Consider the following 23,904-nt stretch of genomic DNA (forward strand, 5'->3'; position numbering starts at 1 on the left):
TCCACACTCCCACAACCAATCTTACGATGACCATGCATTGTTGAACCGGGATAGAAAATAGGTCCAGGCACCAAAATAAATGTGGCTCCCATTAGAGAGTCAGATAGCTAAACAATTGTGCATATTTACAAATCAGAGCAGCTTTTGAACTTGTAAGTACTTGCTGTATAAATGTTTTGCAAGGTATGGGAGATTACCTGCATGTGTGCTTGCTGTAGGCAATGTTTGTGGTTATATCAGGGAAATCAACAGTACTAAATGGCCCTCCAGAACATAGAACACGACCACAAACAGCAAAAAACTGGCCAATACACTGCCAGATTGCCCTGTAGGCCAGTCCATCTCTGTGACTATGCAATTTTTACTATGTAGACTGGTGGTTCCCAAACTTTTCACAACCACCTTTTTAGAATAACAAACTTTCACAACCTACCCACTCACGTAATGAAATTTGAGAGGTGGCCTCTCCATGTATTTTGTAGGGGGGGGGTGGAGGGGTTCCTCAAATTTCATTACACGAGTTCCGTGCTCGGTCCAGAGTTATCACGCCAGGGTACTGTGCTGGGGGGCAATGGATCTCAGGGGCCCCCAGCACCACGGGGGCCTTTGTTATGCCACTGCTCCTACCTTTAATGAACATGAGGCGGGCGATTTCTGACAAAGCATTATGTGGTAGTGCATTGTCATTCTCAGAGAGCACATTTTCCATTGAAATGGCTACTAAATTGGCCCAGGCATAAAGTTTAATGATAAAACTATATAGCACACACATGACAATGTGTGGAAATCGGGTTTCTGTGAATATCTATCATTTGTTCATCACCACGTGTTTTGATTTATTTTCATCCTATTCAAATCTCTGTTTCCAGCATACTTTAGAATCATAATAAAAAAAGCTTCATTGTTGCTTTTCTAACTTCTGGATGCTTAAGTTTGTTTACCATTATTTACATTTTGTTGTATATTGCAAAAAACAACATCCACATTTTCACACAATTCACTTTAAAAACTCTTCTCACTTTGTAATCAGAAAACGAAAAATAAACACCTATCCCCATGTGCATAGAACAAAGCAGCCTAGCATTTGACCTCTGCCTTTGAATCACTGGCAAATGTGACAAGTTCAACATAGAATTTAAAGGCATCCTTATTTATTGCTCTGACTTTTGTGACCCTCTAAAATCAGCTCGGGACCCCCCAGTGGGTGGACCCACAATTTGGGAAACTATAATCTAGACACCCTCTCCATGAGTCTCTTATGCTTGTCAGTCTTCTACCGTGTATTGGAAACAATCTATAACTTTGTTATTATTTCACAAATGAAACCAGGCCAAATTACCAATACCCTTCTGCCTGACAGTTTTTAATCAATGATACTGGTATTAACAATGCAAATAATTACTTACAGTGTGAGAAGTTTCAATTGCTCATTACTAACCTCTCATATTTACATAAAAGCAAGCCCCTTATATTTTCTGCATACTTTCCAGGTACAGAGTTACTGGTCGGCAAACGGCTATTCATAAAACAATATCCCCGTGACGTGCATAATAGACTACTATGACATGATTGTTTCTCTCTCATGTTAGTCACAGTTGGTTATTTTAGATACAATGGTATGTACATGAATAAACACAGGTTACTCATATAGACCCACTCTTCTTTTATGAAACCCAATAATACGCATATGTGAAAATTTGATTTGCCACTTGCAACAAAAAAGGAATTGATTTGCCACTTGCATGTCGTGTGCTGTGCCACACCAGTGTGGTGGTCACTCTGGACGTCATATGCAAAAACAACAAGGTGATGGGTGGAAGGCTTGAATTAATCTCAGGCACTGTCAATCGCTCCGGCTGCATCCCAATCCATAGTTTTTCCCTCAAAATGCCACCTCAGTTTGAGCCCAGCCGTATGCAGATCAGTCCTGACCATGCTCCTCAAGGGAACAATCTAGCCCAAACTGCCAGGCCGGGTCCTCCCTGAACCGGAACACAAGCAACGTAGGAACGGTTTCCTCTTGTTATCGGCTCATCAGCCTAATCTAAAACTTGGTTCAGTGGCACAGTGAGCCCGGGATATAGGGTCAGGACTGATTTGCAAGTTCAGGACAAGAATTGTTCACACTTCCACGTGGAGATTGTAGGGGGGGGCAATGGGCTCAGATTGAGGGGTTTTAGACAAATAGGTGTACGTTGCTGTAGTGGGATCAAGCGGCAAGTGATTCATTTGAAGATCCCTGCTGTCAGTATCCGGGACTCCAGAGGTGGTGAGGAGCTGTTGGAGGCAGAACACAGTGGTTTCCAGCTGCAACTGTAGCCGATGCAGGCAAGTCATGTCAGTGGAGACAGTGCGGTGGGAGTCACCCGCGAAGGACAGGGCGCCAGGCCATTCAGCTGCTGTGTGGGCCAAACCTTGGGACGTTAGGAGTGCGAGCGACACAGCTCCAGGTACGATGTAAGGGGCGGCGGTCCTTTGCTGCTGGTATATATGTTGACAATGAACCACTTGCCCGCGACTAGTGCAGTAGCAGGGGCCAGTCAAGTATGTCGGGCCGTGGCCAGTGAAGTAAAGCGGGCCGTATGAGGGGCGGGAGGGGGTTCAGAGGAAGAGATGGGAGCCTCCTCACCGTCCCTGCATCTGGCAAGTCTCACACTTGGAGAGGGGGGGTCAGTCTCTTGATGTATAGTCATCAGGGACCTTGCCCCGCACACCTGCAACACTCAGGCGGTGCCAGGGATCAGTCGAGAGAGCCACACCTCAAACACATGGTAGTCCCAAAGTAACCCAGCAGAAGGGGCCAGTCGTGCAAGCAGAGGGACAGCATTGGGCTCACCTCTTGTTTTTCCACGTTTTCACCCTTTTCACCTGAGAAGGGGCGTTTGAATGGGGTTGGTTGTCGTCCCGCATGCAGGGTGAGGCGGTACGGGTATGATAAGCTGTACGCTCACAGGGGATCGAGAGAGACAGTGTCTGACCCAGATAGAGTCTGTGAGCCCAGAGTTTGAGCTGCACGGGAAGAGCAGGTCAGGCCATGTGGGATACCCCTCCCTGTGCGGGTCAGGCCATGGGGGCCATGCGGGATACCCCTCCCTTGCCACACTATTATTGCGCAATCATCGGAGGGTCACTGTGACCAGTTTACAGCCCCAGGGGCTGGACAAGTGCCACAGGCCAAGGGAGGCTGATGGTAGAGAGGGGCAGCGGTAGGCTGTCCTCATATCAAAATGGCTTGCTCATTCGCTCTATCCCTCACACCAGCACTTAGTAGGTGCAGGGGGTGGCTTTAGGCTCATGGCGGCCCTGGACAGGGAGCTTAGGTAGGGGCCCCCAGAAGAGGGGGTCCGGGCAGGGCGGAGCCCCCCGGAGCTCAGTGACCAGGAGGAACGCAGGCGCGGAGGCCAGTGAAGAGGGGGGGGACCGGGGTCAGGGTGTTTGGAAGTGGAACAGAGCCGGAGGCCACCAAATCCCTGCCAGGGGTCGCCACGCAGATATGTATCCATCCTCAGAGGATTATTATATTAAGGATATATATTGGCATGGAGGCCCCTGGGGTTTGGTGGCCCTGTGCAGGTGTACAGCTTGCACATGCCTAAGGCCGCCCCTGGTAGGCGTGCAGGAGATCGGGAGAGGCAGCATCTGTGAGCCACTGCAGCTAGTCCAGTTTCGAGTTGCCGTTCCTCGAGAGGGTACAGGCTGTACAGGGACAGCAGGACTGATGGCATTCTGCAGGCACCTAGCAGAGAAAGCCTCCTGCACTTGCGCCGTCTTCGTGACGATCTTCGCTATGTCGCCCTTTATATTGTTCTCGACACGGTTACCAGCTGTGCAGGATCACAAGGTTTTCCTTCTGTTCCAAATAAGTGGTGACTCAATGATTGGGGCTTTTTTTTAATTTACGCCGATGACGATCCCTAGCCCAGGGAGCTCCGGACCTGAGCCCCTTAATGGTCAGTTTTTCACATATGGTGGGAGTGTATACAACAAAGGCATTTATAGAACTTTTTATTGGTTGTATGTACTGTTTGTTTAATAGGTACTTCGATCTTCCAAATTACTGAAGAGGCCTAAATTAAAATGGGCCCAAAATGCATTGACAAGGCTTTTTGGAGGAGTCATCTAAACTTCAACTGCTAAATAATTATATGGACACATAATCAAAAGGTTCAGGGCAGGTCTGCCCACCAAAGTGGTACAATTTAAGGACTACTTCCTATGTGGATTGAAATGAAATGAGGAGTGCAATCACATCTTGCTAGTACATAAGGAAGACTGAAGACAAGATTGATCGAATTTTAATTGTTATTTTGTATTGGGATTTATGGTGATTTTCTTTACTTTTTCGTCTTTTTTAACATTAGATACCATGTTAAAGTATAAAAAGTTTCATGGCCAGGTATTGTGGGGTTATTCGGGCACACCCATATATGTTTAAACTGTGATAGGGGGCACAAAGTGTTGGCTGTTCCTGTAGTTGTAGATTTGATCGAAATCATGACTAAAGCTACAAAACAAAGCTGTTGGATAATCAACAAAATGTTGCTAGGGGGAAAAAGTGAATGAATTGTTTTTATGATATAGAGCTGAATCCTGTAGAACGAGTATCTCGATTTGTATTCTGGTGGCTGCATTCAGTCTGGAAACCATGATTGAAAGTGGCCAAAAATTCGAGAGACCCCTTCCAGGAAGCTTCTCTAGTCAGAACTATCTTTTAGTAATTTGGTGTGGGAAATGTTCCCTGCATAGGAAAGCTAAACCATAACAGCATTGTCTAAGCCTCTGAAGGCTTTGTCAACTAGAGGAGGCAATAAAGGAACTTTGCGTCAAACGTATCTAAAATGCGAGCTGCCTTTGACCCAAACCCAGCTGTCATTATGACGCTAATCCTCCAGGGCAAACTACAGACCAGCTCTCCTCGGGTGGTGTACCTCAGTGCCAGCCAGGCACAGGGTGGAATGAGAGGACACTAGTTGCCCCTGCAGTATGTAGTGTCCTGCTGGACTCGTTCTAGCGTTTGGTGCTCTAGTGTTTCCATCAGCCACTCCTTGAGGGCTGGCTTCCACACTCACCCCACACCCATCCATCACAAGCGTCACCGATCAGGTGTCCATGCTAAGAAAAGGGGCTTGATGCACATGCCCTGGAGCAGTTCCAGTTACTATAATGATATGTCTGTGTCATCATTGAGGCTGCATGTGGGTCTAGGGCCCAAGACCCTACAATGGCGACAAGGGGGGTTCGACCCCAAGTGTGTGCTAGCAGCAAAGCTAATGTTCTTCGTGAGGGAAAGGGTAGCCTGCACATAGGGTACCCCCTGCACCTGCTTTCAGCATGACAGAAACTAAGGCCACTCAGCACATACACTGGCCCCTACCATAAGAGGCAGCACCTCACCTGCCTGAGGTCAAGCTTCAAACCGTGTGGAGGCAGATACAGACAAGCAGCCTGGTGAGTGGCGCTCCGCCGTCCGAGTGCGCTATTGACCTGTGGTGCGGCACTCTGCCAGTAGTAGGAATCAGCCTGCACCAGCCCTGAACGTCCTGAGGTCGCATCTACACTCAATGCCCCAGCAATCTTCTGCATGGCCACCTGGATGTGTTGAAAGTGCCTGCAGCGAGCTGAAAAGAGAAAACGGCAACTCTTCGGAACAAGACCAAGGCAGCGGCCCAGTGAGAAACACGCCGGCTGCCTGCTGAGACCCTGCCTGCAGGGGAGAGGAGCGTTGGATCCACCCTGCTGCATCAATAGTTAATGTGCACCACCTGTAAAGTAAGGCCGCAGCGTTAGGATGGTTGCTCTGGCCCCCACAGAAAATGCGACTGTGCACTTCCTACCGGGGGAGTCGTGTGCAGCTGCCCGGCCAAGACTGTATTTGAAGAGGGGCTAGCTGCCCAAGCAACGTGTGGCGCCACACCGGCATTCCCAGCCTCAAGTAACCAACAGCAATAGAGAGGCCGATGTGGCCAGTGAGAAGTGGTGGCTGCAGCACTACATTCAAATAAAGACGAAGATCTGATAATAAGCGTCCCTCAAAGGAACTCTCATGTCATGTACAAGTGAACCCTGTGTGATGCAAAACCCTGCACCGGCATCTCCCACATCAAGAAAGATACGGAGGCCTGAAAGGTGCAGTGCATGCAGCACCAGCTAGCGGTCATGTGTTTGTACCGCAACCTGCCCTGAGTGTTCTGAGGAGGAGCGTCACACACTGGAGGTTTCAATGTAGGGATAGAGAGACTTGCACACACAGTGCCAATATCGGCCCCACTCACCAGCCCTCCTGCAGCAACATACAGATAGCATAAATAAGCAGACAAGACAACTTTTTGGTTGGAGAAAATTGCTGCAGGTTTATTAGCATACCTGTGAGAAGTTGGCCTGGTAGGGGATGTTTCCAATTCTGGAACCACCTACTACCTGACCAAACAATCCCTTATGGTGTCTGGTTGTAAGTCAACCTTATTAGACAAGCTATCCTAGGGGTAGCATGGACTAAGCAGCCTAAAGGCTTAACTTAAGAGGTCGTGTTAAGCGAGCTGTTTTACCACATACAATCCTGTAATACCAAATGAAAGGACACCACACAAGTATATATTATAAAAATATATGTGTTTATTACTAAAAACAATCCCCAGTATTCTTTATGAATAAAGGGGCACAAGCGTTAAATCAAAAGCACTGTTTAAACATACACAGTTGCACAATTATGGATGAGGGCGGGGGGCCACTCAAACCATATACTAAACAAGTGGTATAAGAGAGGCCACTCGAACAGTGGTTAGGCCTAGGGCCTAGGAAATCGCTGGGAGCAGTCAGGACAAGCAATGCTGAAGTCGGGAATGGCCCTCGGGATTCGGGAGATGTGCGGAAAGCGCACGCATGCACCAATGTTAACCAATGGTGCGTAAAAGTCAAATAGTTAAAGTTTAAGGACACTTCCGCTGAACCTAGAGGAACAAAACTTAACACACAGACCCTAGAGGTGTGCACCAGTGTGGGAACACCGGCGGAGCAAAGTTACCTCACCCACAGGAAGTGGGTGCACAGGGTCGAAGTGGCGTCGGGTTTTGACACGCAGGCTCTTGGTGCTTGAAGCTGAAAGGGCTGCAGGCAGGGTGAAGACGAAGTGTCCGGTGGAGTCCAAGGGTGGACTCAAGTTGTAGAGTACCTGAAAGCAGAGGGGACAGAGTCTGGGTCACTCAGCAGTGACCAGGGTGGAACCAGGACGGAACCAGGCAATGTCGGGCGCAATCAGGTGGTCGTCGAGGCGCTTCTCTTCGCTGTCACGTGGGCTCTGGGGCATCTGCGACGTCCAGGAGCAGGTCACGATCTGTCCCACGCAGGCTCTCACCGTCGGTGCAGTCGGCTTCCGGTTTGGAGCAAACAAGCCTTGGTAAGAGCAATCCACGCGGGATTGGAAGATGGCGTCTTACTCGGACCAGGAAGGTCAGAGTCGGGGCTCCCTTTCAGGGGAGCTGGTGTGGATCTGGAGCAACCAGAATCACGAGTCTTCTTTTGTAGTTCGTCGGCACAGGGACCACAAGCCAGCTGGCAAGTGACCGGGCCAACGCGTTGAGCCAAATCGTGCCAAAGGGCCCCACGCAGCACTCGTCGAGTGTGGAGGGCTGAACTTCGGCTCAGGAGTAGCTCAGGGTGGGGGCTTCTCAAACCCCGGTGTACAGCTTCGAGGGTCACTCGTGGGCTGCACGGTCAGCGTCTCGTGGTCACTTCAAGATGGCGTGCCCCACGCTTCCGGTCGCCTCCACGGGTCTCAGCTTTGCAGGGACTGTGGATCGGGCTGTTAGAAGCTGGGCAGGCTTGATCTCGTCGATCTCAGTCGCTCGAGTTCCGGCGGGAACTGCAACTAAGTAGACGTCGAGGGCTGGATGGTGCCTGCTGCTGCAGGGTGGTCACTCCTTGACCACAAGGGAGATTCTTCGGGCTTCCACGTTGAGATGGAGGGCGAAGGGTCCAGAATATCGTTTCAAATGTTTCTTCCAGGAAATCTGATGTGCATTGGCACTGCTCCCACTCTTATTCGAATCTGGTGGGCGTGATTACCTGCTAGGTCCCCTCCTATGGGTGGGACCCAGGAAGTGGGTGGATACACCCCCTTCCTTTGATCCAGGCCGCCCTGGCACGAGGGCTGGAGTGCCCCAGAACCGGTTTGGCCGGATTATGCAAGGGGCAGCCTTGTGCGCCCCAGGCAGTGTCTGGTTTCTTTCAAACCTCCCTGCTACAATACACTATCTCCTGTCTGGAGGGCGGTGACACCCTCCTGTGACAGGAAACCCTTTGTCCAGGACCCCCTTGACTGGGTTTCGGTCAGCTCCAGGGGTCCAGACATTTGTCTGTGGCAGAGGCATCCATTTTGTGGATCTTAAGGCCTTTGGAGAAATCAACCGCATTAAAGTGAAGTAACATGTCTTACCCCTCTAGAGGGGTGGAATGCCATCCCCGTCGCCAGAACTGGCGAGGGGATGGTATTCCAAAGCGTATGACACCTTACACGACATGTTTTGATAAAGCCAAACCAGAGTTGCTAAATAACCGCGAGGATTATAAGGCACTTAATAGTATATGGTATGGCATTATCCTGAAACAGCTTAGGGATTTGTTCCCGACGGCTGCAGACAGGCTCAGCTCATGCTAGAGCTCCATCTCACATGAAACCACGCACTCTGCCTCCAGGATTGATGAGGCCTTCCATAGGAGTGGCTCACAGGTTAATATGTGTCCAGATATAGGTTTAGATATAGGTATACTACATCTAAGCAAGGGGTGATTACACCACCTTACCCCAGCTGAGTGATCAGCCAGTTGTGTCAATTTAAGAACCAGCCAGGGGTGGCAAAAGATATGCTGCAGCCCCTGGTAGGCCTTGGTGGCTCCTATGCCCTGGGCACCTATAGTGCATTATACAGGGGCTGACAAGGAGTCCATTTCCAATTGTGGTATGTACCTAGGGTACATGGAATCCATTTTACAGAGAGAGCAGATGGCCTGGGGCCCTGATTAGCAGGGAACCAGGTCAACTAAGTCAAAAAACCAGCTAAACACAGGCAAAAAATCTGGGGTAACCATAGTCAGGTAGCCACCTTCCTACATAACCCCCCCCCAAACGAAAGGAGATAAGGCTATCCTTGGCCAGGTAAGCCTATATTGCCTGAGTGGCCATATAAGGAAGTACCTGCACTAGCATGGGTACCCCCTGTCTCATGGTCCACTAAGCAGTCCCTCACCCTTTGGGTATTAGAGGGTCTCCACCATAGGGAATCACTACCTTGGGTGTGTTTATGCAAAGTTAAAGGCTGGTTTGGATATGGAGTATTGAAGCGAGGCTCTACTAATTTAGGGCTTAGCTTCCTCCAATTATCTTCCACCATGTGTGCCTTTCTCTCTTTAACTGAGTTGCACTGTGCTCTCAGGGTCAACCTCTGGCTACCTAAAGCTGGAGGCTGGGTCCCTCTGTTTGGCTTGCTGGAGGGACAGTTCAGGTTTGGGCCCCTTGGGTCCCAGGTTTGGCTGTGCCCAACAGAATCCATCTGTGGGAGGTCCCTAACTGTTTTTAAGGGGGCTCCCTCAGGAGTTTTTAAAGTTTTCACCTTACTAGGGCTACTAGTTTTGGTGCACCTAATCTTTTGATGGGGGTGCTTTATTTGACAGGGGGCCCTCTGGGTCTCACTGTCCTTCTTGTCCTCTGCAGCCCTGGGCTGGCTAAGGCAAGGTAGAGAGGGGCAGGTTACCTGCTCCAGACTGGGTCCCACCTGAGAAGGGTCCACTGACATCAGAGGTTCTGTCAGGCTAGGCCCAACCACCTCTGGGGCAGCTCCTTCATCAGGGGTAAGATCAGTTCCCTGAGGAGGCTGATCCTGTCCTAAAGTCTGGTGAGGGGGAGATTTCTCTTCCTCCTCCATGCTCTCAGTTTGTGTGGAGTTATCCATCATTTCAGGTTTCACAACACACATGTCAGTTTGAGTTTGGGCTGTGGCCATCACAGCCCCACCAACCTTTTCAGGAGGAGACTCAGTTTGGGTTTCTGCTGTTATCATAACAGCTTTGCTATTCTGTTCAGGAAGAGTTTTTACTAAAGATGGGGCAGAGAGTTTCTCAGCCCTACCAACCTTTTCAGGAAGGACATCTTGGATTGGGGCTGTAGCCAGTACAGCCTCACTAACCTTTCCATGGGAATTCACCATTCTAGAATGGGTTTCCTGTTCAACCTCAGCCCAGGCTGAGATTTCTAAATCATTACCCAGTAGACAGTCCACAGGCAAGTTTGGTGACACTGCCACTCTCTTTGGGCCAGTGACACCTCCCCAGCTGAGACTTACTACTGCCATGGGATGATTTGTTTGGATGCCATCAATGTTTATTACCTGGTATGTGGCACCAGGTAAAAGTTGCTTAGAGGGGACTATGCCATCAGCCACCATGGTGATGCTAGCCCCTGTGTCTCTAAAAGCTTCAACTCTTAAACCATTGATGATGGGTTCTTGTCTATACTTGCTCAAAGTATTTGGGCAAGCAGAGAAGTTGGCAAACCCCATGCCAGCCTCATAAACAAGATCATTGGGTGATGGGGACCTGGATAGGCCAGGGTCCACCTGATTTCCAAAAGTAAACCCACCCAGATTCCTGGGTGTGCTCCCACTTCCTGGGGGATTACTGCTGACAGTAACAGGAGGTGTTGAAGCTGGCTTTGGAGGTATATTTTCTTTATTGTTATTCTTGGGACAACAGCTGTCTGTTTTGTAATGCCCCACCTGTTTACAGGGATAACAATAGGGCTTTTTCTCAGTTGAAGAAGTGTCTTGGGACCCACCCCCATCCTTGGAGTTTTGGGGCCCTGGGGAAGTCTTTTCTTTACTTTTATCCCCACCCTTATCTTGAGGCTTGGTAGACTCCTTCTTCTGGTTACTGTCCTGATTCTTAGGCCTAATCCTGGTTCTGACCCATTTGTCTGCCTTCTTTCCCAATTCTTGGGGAGAGGTCAGATCAGAGTCTACCAGGTGCTGGTGTAAGAGCTGGTTCTGACAATTACTTAGGATCTGCTCCCTCATAATCAAATTATACAATCCTGTAAAGTCATGTACTTTGCTGCCATGTAGCCAACCCTCCAGAGCCTTAGTAGCACAATCTACAAAATCAGTCCAGTCCTGAGTCTGTGTCTTCTGGGTGTCTCTGAACTTGAACCTGTACTGTTCAGTGGTTAAGCCAAACCCATCTATCAGAACACTCTTCAGGACTTTGTAATTGTTTGCATCCTCATGTCTGACAGTGAGGAGCTTGTCCCTCCCTTTCTCTGAAAAGGAGTACCATAAGATTGCTGCCCACTGTTCCTCAGGAACCTGCTGTACCATGCAGGCTCTCTCAAGAGCAGTCATCCATTTGTGGATGTCATCCCCTTCTTTGAAGGGGGGCACAATCTTTGTCAGGTTTCTACTATCATAGGACCTGGGTTTCTCTTTAGGAATATTGCTGCCACCAGTGGCATCTAAGCCACACAATTTCTGCTCTCTTGCCAAGGCAAGTTTAGCTTGAGCTAAGGTAAGCTTAGCTTGACTCAGGGCTACCTCCTCTCTCTCTATCTGGAGTCTGACAGCCCTCATTCTAGCCCTATGCTCAGCTTTTTGAGAAGCACTCATGCCTCTCTCTGATTCTCTGGAGGCACTAGAAAGATGAGAGTCCCCTGAGGGAGATCTCACTCTTCTGTTGCCTGGGAGAATCATATGTTGGGTTCTGGGGAGGTGCTGGCCCTCTCCATTCCCCAGTAGGTCCAAGTTGGCCTGGCTAAGCCTACCAACTGGAACCTGGCTACCCTGATCCTGTACTTCTAAGTCCTCAACATCTGAGTCCTCATCCAAGTCATCATCATCCTCTTCTTCAGGGGGATCAACTGCAGGGGGGTTCCCTCCAGTTCCTGTATCTAGGGAAGCTGCTTTTGCCTTCTCTAAGTCATCCTGTTCTAGGAGTTCTATCAGGATTAGGCAGGTGGGGCTTCTGCCCCTTTTTAACCCTCTTGCTTTGCACAAGACAATCAAGTCTCTGCGGGTTAGTTTGTCATATCCAGAAGTTGCCTGGGTAGGGTCAACTGTCACAGGACGAGACCCTGAGGCCTTTCCTGTGTCAGACATGGTTACTAGTGAGGTGTAAGTGGTGCACTTACCTACACTAAGTGTTTTCCTACTGGACCTTGCTAGTGAGTTGTAGTCAGGGGTGTGCTACTCCCTTCAACCTACAACTACTAAGTTCAGTAGAACTTAATATGCTAAGCTTTTGATTTTATATGTACCTAGAGGTACTTGATGTGATCTTTCAATTTGATATAAAGATTGCAATGGTAAAACAACAGCAAGCTCAAATCCGCACCGCTGCTCACCAATGTGAGAAGTTGGCCTGGTAGGGGATGTTTCCAATTCTGGAACCACCTACTACCTGACCAAACAATCCCTTATGGTGTCTGGTTGTAAGTCAACCTTATTAGACAAGCTATCCTAGGGGTAGCATGGACTAAGCAGCCTAAAGGCTTAACTTAAGAGGTCGTGTTAAGCGAGCTGTTTTACCACATACAATCCTGTAATACCAAATGAAAGGACACCACACAAGTATATATTATAAAAATATATGTGTTTATTACTAAAAACAATCCCCAGTATTCTTTATGAATAAAGGGGCACAAGCGTTAAATCAAAAGCACTGTTTAAACATACACAGTTGCACAATTATGGATGAGGGCGGGGGGCCACTCAAACCATATACTAAACAAGTGGTATAAGAGAGGCCACTCGAACAGTGGTTAGGCCTAGGGCCTAGGAAATCGCTGGGAGCAGTCAGGACAAGCAATGCTGAAGTCGGGAATGGCCCTCGGGATTCGGGAGATGTGCGGAAAGCGCACGCATGCACCAATGTTAACCAATGGTGCGTAAAAGTCAAATAGTTAAAGTTTAAGGACACTTCCGCTGAACCTAGAGGAACAAAACTTAACACACAGACCCTAGAGGTGTGCACCAGTGTGGGAACACCGGCGGAGCAAAGTTACCTCACCCACAGGAAGTGGGTGCACAGGGTCGAAGTGGCGTCGGGTTTTGACACGCAGGCTCTTGGTGCTTGAAGCTGAAAGGGCTGCAGGCAGGGTGAAGACGAAGTGTCCGGTGGAGTCCAAGGGTGGACTCAAGTTGTAGAGTACCTGAAAGCAGAGGGGACAGAGTCTGGGTCACTCAGCAGTGACCAGGGTGGAACCAGGACGGAACCAGGCAATGTTGGGCGCAATCAGGTGGTCGTCGAGGCGCTTCTCTTCGCTGTCACGTGGGCTCTGGGGCATCTGCGACGTCCAGGAGCAGGTCACGATCTGTCCCACGCAGGCTCTCACCGTCGGTGCAGTCGGCTTCCGGTTTGGAGCAAACAAGCCTTGGTAAGAGCAATCCACGCGGGATTGGAAGATGGCGTCTTACTCGGACCAGGAAGGTCAGAGTCGGGGCTCCCTTTCAGGGGAGCTGGTGTGGATCTGGAGCAACCAGAATCACGAGTCTTCTTTTGTAGTTCGTCGGCACAGGGACCACAAGCCAGCTGGCAAGTGACCGGGCCAACGCGTTGAGCCAAATCGTGCCAAAGGGCCCCACGCAGCACTCGTCGAGTGTGGAGGGCTGAACTTCGGCTCAGGAGTAGCTCAGGGTGGGGGCTTCTCAAACCCCGGTGTACAGCTTCGAGGGTCACTCGTGGGCTGCACGGTCAGCGTCTCGTGGTCACTTCAAGATGGCGTGCCCCACGCTTCCGGTCGCCTCCACGGGTCTCAGCTTTGCAGGGACTGTGGATCGGGCTGTTAGAAGCTGGGCAGGCTTGATCTCGTCGATCTCAGTCGCTCGAGTTCCGGCGGGAACTGCAACTAAGTAGACGTCGAGGGCTGGATGGTGCCTGCTGCTGCAGGGTGGTCACTCCTTGACCACAAGGGAGATTCTTCGGGCTTCCACGTTGAGATGGAGGGCGAAGGGTCCAGAATATTGTTTCAAATGTTTCTTCCAGGAAATCTGATGTGCATTGGCACTGCTCCCACTCTTATTCGAATCTGGTGGGCGTGATTACCTGCTAGGTCCCCTCCTATGGGTGGGACCCAGGAAGTGGGTGGATACACCCCCTTCCTTTGATCCAGGCCGCCCTGGCACGAGGGCTGGAGTGCCCCAGAACCGGTTTGGCCGGATTATGCAAGGGGCAGCCTTGTGCGCCCCAGGCAGTGTCTGGTTTCTTTCAAACCTCCCTGCTACAATACACTATCTCCTGTCTGGAGGGCGGTGACACCCTCCTGTGACAGGAAACCCTTTGTCCAGGACCCCCTTGACTGGGTTTCGGTCAGCTCCAGGGGTCCAGACATTTGTCTGTGGCAGAGGCATCCATTTTGTGGATCTTAAGGCCTTTGGAGAAATCAACCGCATTAAAGTGAAGTAACATGTCTTACCCCTCTAGAGGGGTGGAATGCCATCCCCGTCGCCAGAACTGGCGAGGGGATGGTATTCCAAAGCGTATGACACCTTACACGACATGTTTTGATAAAGCCAAACCAGAGTTGCTAAATAACCGCGAGGATTATAAGGCACTTAATAGTATATGGTATGGCATTATCCTGAAACAGCTTAGGGATTTGTTCCCGACGGCTGCAGACAGGCTCAGCTCATGCTAGAGCTCCATCTCACATGAAACCACGCACTCTGCCTCCAGGATTGATGAGGCCTTCCATAGGAGTGGCTCACAGGTTAATATGTGTCCAGATATAGGTTTAGATATAGGTATACTACATCTAAGCAAGGGGTGATTACACCACCTTACCCCAGCTGAGTGATCAGCCAGTTGTGTCAATTTAAGAACCAGCCAGGGGTGGCAAAAGATATGCTGCAGCCCCTGGTAGGCCTTGGTGGCTCCTATGCCCTGGGCACCTATAGTGCATTATACAGGGGCTGACAAGGAGTCCATTTCCAATTGTGGTATGTACCTAGGGTACATGGAATCCATTTTACAGAGAGAGCAGATGGCCTGGGGCCCTGATTAGCAGGGAACCAGGTCAACTAAGTCAAAAAACCAGCTAAACACAGGCAAAAAATCTGGGGTAACCATAGTCAGGTAGCCACCTTCCTACAATACCAATATGCCAACATGGTGGGTTATCTTACAGGCGATCCAAAGGCAGGCCGCCCCTCGCGGCCTACCACCTGATGGGCCAAACTTGCATCGTGGCCTTAGCCAATCGGTGCTTAGCGGTTGTGGTGAGGGGATAGCCATTCCCACTTCCGGTGAACCATCGGTCCACCCTCTTGCTCACGACCCCCCCCAACAAGGGGTGGAGCGTTCCAGCAACCCCCGGTTGCACAGGTTTCCAACCGCCTGTAGGACAGATGGGGCGCCGTCGCACCCCAGAGTCCACCGCACAGACTTCCTGGGGATATTAGGCCTCAGCACCCTTTTTGCTCCTGAAGAGGGTACCCCTGAGTACCTTTCCGTCTCTTGATCGCCCTGTGGAAAAGTAAATTTTGCCATGTTCTGTGTCCCTACGTGTCATCCATCATATGTTATGTGTGCATGACCAATATGCATATGTTATTCCCCATGTCCGATTAATGACGCAATTACAGTTGTGTCCACCTCTAGTATGCTAGTTTCCAGTCCTCGTGAATACTACGAATATCAGGCCTATGTAAAATAATGTTGCCACGTTTCTCAGTGTGCACGTTATTCCATTATAAAGTCCCCGTTTCTAGGCCTCAAAAGGGCCTGGATATCAGATTCAGCTCCTGTCTCCTGAAGCCTCGCTGAGGAGCGATGCAGCCCCCACCTGTATCCTCGACCTTTCACTTACTTCCTGCCTCGCAGTGCCCGGTGCAGCTTGGCTCTGCCTCTGAGTCTGCCAAGACTATGTTATAGTTCCAGTTATCAGTTCAGTCCTCCTTCTCTGCATTCCTAAGCTACTGAACTGCATCAATAGTTTCCGTCATTGTCTAGCCTTCAGGGCTCCATGTTAGAGAATACTGTATTTAATGGTCATTTAATATTCTTCATCACGCACTACATGTAGAATAATGCATGGTCCAGTCTTAGAGTCAGTTAGCCTTTCCCCTTTTGACTTCTAGTTTATATCAACATGTTCTCCAAACATCAGATACTAGATAGAGTTTAGGTACATGTCGCTCCGACCCTCCAGACTTTAGTCTCTGCTCCTAGCACAGAGTTCATAGCCCCCAGTTTCTCCTAGTAATACGTCATTGCCAGTTTGCGCGCACCATCAGGTTAGAGGTCCCGGCTCCTTAGGTAGCCCCCTCCAATGTTTCCGCCCCATTCATGACATATTCTGTTACGTCTGCACCACATGTCTATGTATACGCCCAGTTACACCTCTTTTTACTCTTATCTTTCGCGACTGCTACGCGTCACGCCTTCTGTTCCACCCACTGCTACGCCTACTGCAATGTAATGCTATGTGTTCGCGCTATGTATATATGCTCGTGTATTGTTATCAAAAGTTAGCGCGCTCATCCCAGATCCTGGCCCCCGGCAGCTGCCATCCTATTCCCGTGCAGGTTGTCCTGTTCCTGTCCTTATGCTGTATTAAACCTGCAAAACTCCTACTACCTCGAATTTTGACTCTTATTTATTGAGCTATCTGTTATGATATATGTCTAGTCAAAAATAGGGTATTATTTATTTATTTACCACATAATGGCGCCCGAATAGGGACTTGCCCTTTCCCCACGCGTCGGTGAAGCCACGCCGACCCCCTGACCCTCTGCAGCCGTGACGGAACCATACCGGCCACGTGCAGATATTTCTGCTTCAAGTATCCCTCAGGCCCACGGAGGAGACGGAGGAGGCGGTCCAGCATCCAAACGAGACGGTGGAGGAACGCGGCGAGTCCCGACCAGAGCCCAAGCCAAGAGTCCAAGGTCCGAGGTATCCGGAGGCCCACCCGTAACCGAAGTCCGAAGTTCATCGTCCGTCGTCGTAGCAGTCCAGTCCAGTCCGAAGCTTTCCGTTCTTGCTGCCCGGTGAGTACCATTACTGGGGTAGTATCTAGACAGGGTCAATCTAAATTGACTCTGGTCCGTGGGTTGGTGGTACCCAGGCCCACAAACGAAGTGTTCACCTAGGTGGATACGGGTCTTGATGCGTCCCTTTATGGGACCGGTATGTTCCGTACTGTTCCAGCAGCGCATCCAGTAACTCTAGTCTGTTCCGTTCTCGAGAAATTCTTGTGTTTCTGTTCTCAGTATTCCAGGTAATATTTCTGTCCGAACTGTAATGTTATGATGTTGTTCAATGTATTTCCAATGTCGTGGTATGCCTGAATTGTTTTCCCAATTGTTATTGTTCCTCGTCTATTGTATTGTGTTCCGATTCAAGTTTACAATGTCTCTCTTTTCGAGATTACGTCAGTTAAAAACTAGAAAGGGTTTGTTAGAAGAAGCAGTTCCTGTTCCGCCTAGGGACAGTCCAGGTCACTTTATGTATCAGAAACATGGCATAAGCGCCATATTGTATCTAGATTTATGGGTAGATTATACCAAACAGTTAGAAGAAAAGTATAGATGGCCCGTATCGGGTACATGGGATGCCGAATGCATCATGCGAGTAGAAGAAGCATTATGGAAAAAGAAAGCCAGACAGTCACAGAAAGATGCCATCGAGTTATGGCGCAAAGAAGCTCATAAAAGAACCGAAAAAGAAATCAGAAAGTCAGAACTAAGTAGAGAATCCCAAGAACGAGCCCAAGAAAGAGAATTAATCGAGATAGGTGAACGAGTTAGAACTGAGCAATCAGACAGACAGAGGCATGCCCTTAATAAGGGTATGTATCCTCTTCTTGCTGAGGGCTTGCCAAAAGCGACCCCAGAGGCATCCAGTAATTTCCCGCCACCATTAGTTCCGACCAAGCTACGTCACAAACCGACCGCAGCTGATATTTTTATTTCGTCCTATCTGGACGACACAGTCCCCGAATATGCAAATCCTGTTCACGCTCCGCCAGTCCCTGTAAATCAGGTAATTCCTGCTCCTCCAGACACCGGGGTGCCCTTAACAGCCCCCCCGGGTCAGCCCGCCATACAAGTCCAGCCCACGTTACAATTACCGACCCTGCCAGGACGAAAAGCATCAGTTGATGATTCTAGTTTAGGGGCCGCAGGGGGAGGTCTTCCTCAAACCCCGCCGCCATACAAGCGTTTATCAGCACTCGAATTACATGCTCAAGCATCACAGCGTACTCCTAAAAGTAATAAGTCTGTTGCAGAAATCAGGCAAACCCTTGGCGAATGTGTCTATGACCCAGTTCCAGGCGAATTTAATATGGTTTTATATTCCGTACGCATAAGGAGGGTGACCGAGTATCTAGTCACCTTGCCGAATATGAAAGAAGATCTAGACAGAATATATCGTTTCATCCGTACAGGGGATGATCCAGAAAGTATTAGTAATGCCATGTCTCAAAGGAAAGCCGAGATTCAGCGCATGATATTAAAGTTCTTAATTAACTGTTTAATAAGAGAACAAGATTACCCGTCTAAAGACCCGGAAGAAATGAAAGCTCTGACAAAGTGGAGTGATAATATAGCCGAAGGAAAGCACAATACCATTAGTGCCATGGAAAGTATGTACAAGAAAATCCGTAGAGAAATAATAAAGATACACGAACAGCGTAAAGCAGCACAAGTAAGCGAGAAAGAAAGTACCTCCGATCCTGAAGAGGAAGACGACGAGAATACTGCCAGAATAGCGTATGTAGGAAAACCTAGATTTCCAGATCGCCATTTACGTCTAGAACCCAAGTCTACTTTCCATCATTCAGCACCAGAACAAGGTTCCCTAGAACAAGTATTTCAAGCTACCGATCACATTCTGAAATCACGAATCGGTTATATTGAGTTAAGTACTATGCATGAACAGGAACTAGTCCGGTCAGCAGTCCGATGGATTACTGATTCTACCACTTTTCCAGACGAAATAGTGGCACAAATGTTTCTGAAATTGCCCCCAGCCGAGCAGCGACTGGTGGGTATGTATATGATTCAGTACCTCATTACTCTGTATGAGGGTCAGCACTCTGATCCAGGTCCGTTACATGATATCCTGAACGAGTTACTCCAGTATAGATGGAGAGGTCTAGGTACCGATTTAATTAGTGTTATTTTAGAACAGCGCCATAAATATAGAACATTCCTGAACCCGCATTTTGTTCATGTCTCACCCCCAGAAAGTAAATCATTCTACATAGACAGACAGAATCCGTTACGAGAAGTCCACCCAGTTAAAGGAACGGGTGGCGAAATGCAACGAGTGTTTGTATACACTCCAATCACAAAGATGGAACTCCTTGAAATGAAGAAATTAATTCCCTGTCATGATAAAGATCCAGCAGGGTTCCATCGAGAATTAAAAGACATGCTCCGTATGGGAGAATACACATACCCAGATATCATTAAAATGTTAAAGGTTCTGCTACCCGCAGGGGTGTATGAAAAGCTAAAAGAAAAAGAATGGGAGGTGGGAGAGAAAAAGATAGATTGGGCAGTCCTAGAAGCAGAAGATAAGATACGTGTACCAGGTACTGGTCTTGGAGAGAAATGTAAAGAATTACCAGAATTATTAATTCAAGTTTTACCCAGATTATTAACAACGAGAAAAGAAGACTGGGATGCAATCTCAGCCTGTAAACAGAAACAAGATGAAGATATTAGTGATTTTTATTCTAGATTTGAAAAATGTTTCAGTATCAACAGTGGTCTCAAGACAAGTAGTGAGTCATACCCTCACCTTTTTGTTACTAAATTAGTCGAGAATTCAAGTCCACCAATTAAAAACCGAGTTCTGAAAGTCGAAAGCACCTGGCAAGCTAATACTCCGTCCCAGATGCTCCAGATGCTCCAGTATCACCAGAATAGAATCAGGGAAGAGCAAGAACACGAGAGAAAACGTATGAAAGACACGAAAATGAAAGTGCTAGTTGCACAATCTGTTCCTCAAGACAGTCAGAAGAGGGGTCCGAATCAAGCCAGTCATTCTGCAGCTCCCGTTAAAGGGAACTGCAATTATTGTAAACAGCCAGGTCATTTTATAAATGAGTGTGCAGTCCTGAAACATAACATAGCTACTGGTAAGACTAAAGAAAGACCACGTCCGCCTAGACAAGAACAAGTTTCACAGATTCCTCAGCCACAGAATGCACCACAGACAGTTACAGCACCGCAGCCTATTGCTGCAACACAGCACGTTACATCGCAGATGTACCAGTATGCACAGTCTGAGTATCCAGAGTACCAGCCATATTCATGAAACAGCCTAGAGAGGGAGGTAGGCTTGCCTCTCATCGAGATACCTGTAGATCAAGAAGGTCCCTATGTTCACAGTCAAGTATTAGGGAAAGACAGAAAGTTTTTGATTGATACAGGGGCAAGTAGGACCACAATTAGTCACGCCGAAGTTCCAGGGGCTCCGCTCTCAGGCTCAAGAAATGTTTCCCTTGGATTTTCAGGAAAGCCTATCGTTAATGAGATTTCAAAGCCAGTCACTCTAGAAGTAGGTCCATTGTCCCGCACTACTGATCTGTTACTTACTAAGTCATGTCCAGAAAACCTATTAGGCATTAAAACACTGAAAGAATTAGGTGCAGTTATATGTTGTTCCCCAGAGGGAATACGTCTGTTCCTACGTGACTTTAAGGGTCACTATGTATTACGAGATTTTGATTCCAGACTGTCTAATGTCCCGCAGCATTTATGGGCGCAAGGTCCAACTGATGTAGGTTACATGCAAATCACACCCTATCGTGTGACTCTCAAACCAGGTGTAGTGTTACCACGAATCAGACAGTACAGATTGCCACCCGAGGCTGTAGCAGCCTTATCCAAAATTATAGACGAGCTCATCGCTCAAGGAGTAGTTGTAGAAACTGACTCCAATGTATGTAACTCTCCGATCATTCCAGTCATGAAACGTACTGATCCAAATGCACCCCCAGTATATCGATTAGTGATTGACCTACGAGAACTTAACAAATGTATTATTCCGCAGTACCCAGTTGTCCCAGACATCTCTTCCCTATTGACAGCCATTGATTCCGAAGCCACGTTCTTCACAGTAATAGACCTCAAGAATGCATTTTTTAGTGTTCCTATTCATCCAGACAGCCAGTTTCTTTTCGGATTTTGTTTAAATGGAAGGAGCTATATGTTCACACGAGCTCCTCAAGGTTTCACAGAAAGCCCTAGTATTTACAGTCAAGCACTCAAGAGACAACTAGACAACATTCACATGCCAACTGACACTGCCCTGCTCCAGTATGTCGATGATCTACTGATCACAGCCCGTTCTGAACGTGACTGCGAGCGAGCGTCACTCACGGTTTTGTATTTCCTAGCCGAGATGGGGCACAAGGTGTCACCTTCGAAGCTTCAATTCTGTGTCCAGCAAGTGGTATACTTAGGACACTTACTGTCCAAGAGGGGTAGGCAGTTGACACCAGACCGTATCCAGTTGATAGCGAGTCTTCCTCAGCCCAGGACCCAGAAGGAGGTACGTGCCTTTATCGGCCTCACTTCTTACTGCAGACAATGGATTCCTCAGTATGCATTTCTAGCCAAGCCACTGATACAGTTAACGACACAGGAGGCAGCCGTATCGACTGTTCTCCCTTGGACATCTGAACATACACTTAGTTTCAACGAGTTAAAGAAAGCCCTATGCCAAGCTCCAGTTCTAGCTACACCGAACTACAGTAAGCCTTTTACACTTTTTGTCACTGAACGTGAAGGTACAGCATTATCTGTTCTCACACAAGATCAAGCAGGACAATACAAGCCGTGTGCTTATTTTTCTAGCACACTAGATCCAGTCGCCCAGGCGTTGCCTGCGTGCCTCAAGTCAGTTGCAGCCACAGCACTAGCTATCAGACAAAGTGATTCCATAGTTTTAGGACATACTTTGACAGTACAAGTCCCACACTCCGTGGAAGTTCTTTTAAACCGAACACAAACTCAGCACTTGACAATTGCACGTTTAACAGGTTATGAATTGACACTGTTCCAGCCACACATAGTAATTAGACGCTGCAACATCCTGAATCCTGCTACACTGTTACCATCAGTTAGTTCAAATTCTGCCACACACGACTGTGTGGAAGTAGTCAACATTTACGAGCTGCAGCCAAGCAGAAAGTCCGTACCTGTATGATATGTTGTCAGTTTAATCCAGGTAAAAGTGTCCCGGTGGAACAAGGTGGTTTCCAGCCTCCTGACCACCCCTTTGAAGTCCTCCAGATGGATTATATTCAGATGGAGCGATGTCGAGGTTTCAAGTATGTCCTTGTAGTTGTATGCGCTTTGTCCAGATGGACAGAAGCATATCCAGTCCCAGATTACACAGCCGCGACCACTGCCAAACAGTTGGTTCGTGAATTCTTCCCTCGATATGGACTCCCTAGAGTCGTATATTCTGATAACGGTCAGCCATTCTCATCTGAACTGATGAAGCACGTTTCCCTGTTGTTAGGGTACCAGTGGAAGTTCCATTGTGTACGCCATCCCGAAGCAGCCGGTCTAGTCGAGAGACATAATCAGACTCTGAAAATTCGAATTGCAAAAATATGTAAAGATAAGGGTGTGGACTGGCTAGTAGCTCTGCCAGTCGCTTTGTTTTATATGCGCATGGTCGCACATTCCAGATCAGGTCTGTCCCCGTATGAGGTCGTTTTCGGCCGCCCCCCTAACATGTGGGGTACTCCTAGACCCCGAAGTATTACTGATGTTTCATGTAATATGCTGACAGATTACCTAGCTTCCTTGATGTCTGCCCTCAACTCATGTCGTTCACAGGTTGCTGCCGCATTTCCAGACAATACCGAGGTGGCACCGCATGAAATCGTTCCAGGTTCCATGGTGATGGTCCGGAACTTTGACAGATCAAGTCCGCTGGAGCCACGTTGGAAAGAGCCCCGTCAGGTCCTCCTCACCACCCGTACAGCCGTGAAATTGGAAGGACGCCGCGGCTGGGTGCACCTTTCGCACGTCAAGAAATTCTACGGATTGAAACCGGTCTCTAAAAACATTTTCCAGGATATCAAGACTTGTCAAAACATTGTTCCTAAGGACTGTCCCGCAAATGACATTGATACAACCCCTCCCTTGGTAGAGAAAACTCCGCAGCAGGAGTATAAGCAAAAACTCCGGTCTAGTAAAATAAGTCAGTCAGTTTGATTGTCTAAGTCCTCCCCTAGGTGAAACGGTTAGACTGTTTCTGACATGTATAAAATAGACCCCCATAGTGAGAGAGTTAGTAAAAACTCAATTCAATGTATCGTTTTTCTAAGTTTCATGTTGTTCATCAGCATTATGATTTCCTGCACCAGTTATGCCTTTTTCCTATATTTCCCAGTTCTTCATGTAAATAAGTCTGCTAATGCTACAGTAGAGCACACGTTTAGTGATCTGCCCCCTCATGAACTGTCCTACCGCCTCGCTATGCGTAATAACTAATTTATCCGCATGTTACATTACTCACACCAGACCAGCAATGCCACTAATTGTTGGGTGTGTGGTCGACTCCCCCCTTTCCAGACACCGAAGGGAGTCCTGCCACTTTTTCCTTATCCGTTCTCACATAATGGTTCGTGTGGAGCATGGTCCACGTTAACGTCATCCTCAACTGATATGTCTTTTCTTAACAGTACATGTTTCCCAGACAAGCAAGGTCTCCCCCACCGAACAGGTTTAGATCTAGAAAATGAAGTGTATAATTTAGGTAATTATTCGTCGAATTTTATGGTCCTGAATGTTCAGTCTGATACTACTCCAGACTCACCTGCTATTTCAGTACTACCAGTCAAAGGCGAATTATGTGTCCGAAATAAGGGTTCCGTACACGTAGGACATAGTG

The 23,904-nt window shown here is 48.3% G+C and overlaps 1 protein-coding gene across 2 annotated transcripts in view; it reads left to right on the forward strand.

Annotated features, from left to right (window-relative positions):
* FGD4 (FYVE, RhoGEF and PH domain containing 4) overlaps positions 1 to 23,904 on the forward strand; it is a 749,528-nt gene that overhangs the window by 223,739 nt on the left and 501,885 nt on the right. The gene's annotated exons all lie outside the window — the stretch shown is intronic.

This window comes from Lissotriton helveticus, chromosome 1_1 (genome assembly GCF_964261635.1).
Source record: "Lissotriton helveticus chromosome 1_1, aLisHel1.1, whole genome shotgun sequence".
Classification (NCBI taxonomy): domain Eukaryota; kingdom Metazoa; phylum Chordata; class Amphibia; order Caudata; family Salamandridae; genus Lissotriton; species Lissotriton helveticus.